Source organism: Saccopteryx leptura, unplaced genomic scaffold (assembly GCF_036850995.1).
Source record: "Saccopteryx leptura isolate mSacLep1 unplaced genomic scaffold, mSacLep1_pri_phased_curated manual_scaffold_21, whole genome shotgun sequence".
NCBI lineage: Eukaryota > Metazoa > Chordata > Mammalia > Chiroptera > Emballonuridae > Saccopteryx > Saccopteryx leptura.
Window position 1 is genome coordinate 1,260,591 of NW_027095703.1, and position 2,189 is coordinate 1,262,779.

The 2,189-nt window shown below is 39.1% G+C and overlaps 1 pseudogene; it reads right to left on the bottom strand.

Annotated features, from left to right (window-relative positions):
• Positions 1-1,337: 1,337 nt before the first annotated feature.
• On the bottom strand, positions 1,338-1,960 carry LOC136386921 (sex-determining region Y protein-like; annotated as a pseudogene).
• Positions 1,961-2,189: the final 229 nt, after the last annotated feature.

The window sequence follows — 2,189 nt, forward strand, 5'->3', positions numbered from 1 at the left end:
ACTCCTTATTTCCCCCGGGGTTTGACCATATATCTAGCCAATCTTTCGCTTGATCCTACCTTCGGGTGTGTTGTGAAGCATCTGAAGACTCCAAGGATAGGTTTTTCTGTTTCTGGTTGAAGAACTTGTTGAGTTTATGGGGAGATTTTTGGTGTCGCTTCCTACCGTGCCATCACGCTGATGTCATTGAGTTTCTTTATTTGAGGCATTGTTTTAAAAGGGTTTGAAATATATTCTTTGGAAAATTAACTTTGATATCTGTTCTATACTTTAACCATGACTTTTATTCTAAAAACTGATGCTTCTCTTTGCAAACAGCTAGTTTTCCACTTTAGCATATATACAAATCTTATGATACTTTTGCTTTAAATTTTTATTGACATCCCATCAGATGAACCAGATTAAATCTCTCACCTCCTATACTCCCAACACTATAATCTAAATGGTTCACCTTGTTAACACTTTATTTATATTTTCCTTTGATAAATTTAAACTAGTTTCCAGAAAAAGAGGAAAAAGCATGAGTCTCATTCAGATACAAAAAAAAAAAAAAAAAAATGAGCACGAGTTAAATAAAGATTTTATTTTACCTGATGGCTGTTATAATAGATTCAAAGTGACACCAAAGCATGAAGATTTGTGTAAGATTTAAGACTTGAATTACAAAGGGGAGTAAAACTTTTTTTCTGCATAGAGGATTTGAGGTAATTAGAAAGTACCAAAGTAAACAGAACTTACTTATCTGTTTGTAAATAAGATGCCACTTAAAAGAAATGTGGACTTTAGCCAGAGGCCATTGAACAGACCCTGTAGAAGGGACTGCTTCAGAAGCTATAAGATATTCTGTTTAAGTGCAATTTTTTTTTCTGTAGCACAATTTTGTGCGTGTTTCTCACCAGGATCTTTTTGAGTTACAGTATTTAAATAGAGGGTGAATGTTGTCCAGCTATGCTGGCAATCATCAGAATATCAATATACACACATAGGTATTTAATGGCCAATCCCTAGAACTAAAATAAGATATAAAATTTTGCATTCCTTAACAGGAAAACAGATGACCTCGAAACTCAATCTCAGTGGTGCTAAGATGCTTTCTTATCAAGTTAGTACTTTCAAGGAGCCATACACACAGGTTGAATTACTACAGAAGTCCTCATTCTTTATATGCTGGACATGTTTGCTCATCTTATTTTTAAATTATGTTACAGGCAAAATAATAGTAAAATTGAGATAAATGGGAGCTTTGTAACCGAGAGCAAGGAAATCAATATTGAGAGTAAACATGAGAAGGCCCCAGCTGTTAAGTTATGGTAGAAGGGGATCGTCTGGGCATCAAGTTACCGATTGTTTGGCAGGCTTGTTGAGCTGCTATCCTGCTCCTGTTGCACCACCAAGCTGTCTCTGTTCATGCGATGTGAGTGGCTTAGCTGGTCCTGCATTCCTGAGTGTGTGGCCTTAGTAGATATGCCCCTGTATGTGATGGGGTACAACCGGCCGTCCACATGCACCCGGCTGCCTCGTACTGTAGAGGAGTCTGCCGGGAGTGACTTGTCACTTTTCTGTGGCACCTCGGCCTTCTGACAAGGTCGGTATTTATAGTCCGGTTATTTCTCTCGTGTTCATCATGCAGTCGCTGTGCCTCCTCGAAAAATGGCCATTTTTTGGCTTCTGTCAGCATTTTCCACTGGTAGCCCAGCCTCTTGCTGATCTCTGAGTTTTGTATCTTGGGATTTTCTAGAGCCACCTTGCGCCTTTGGTCTCGAGACTACAGCATGAATGCATTCATGGGTTGTTTGATGCAGCCCTGCCCATTGTCTCTTCCATTTCCTCTTGTTTCACACCAATAACTAGAGCTAGCACTTCCCATCCCAAGTAGTGAAGAGTTTTTCCCAAAGGCCAGAATAGTTTGTCGCTGTAGTGCGGGACTGGAATCATCATTGCTGTTTAGTACTCTGAACATAGCAGAAACGTTACACTGTTTATTAACAGTCAAACTGTTAATAAAAGGAGGGGTAACAAAATTAGTAGGTATTAGCTCTTCTGAAATTTTTCTTACTATTCAAACCTTATTTATAGCAGAGAATTTATCACCGCAACTTTTGCAATAAAGTACCTATGTCTCCGACCCCCATGCCTCCTCCCTTGAAACATTCTGGAAACTGTCAGCCAAACCCACCCAATCCACCCAT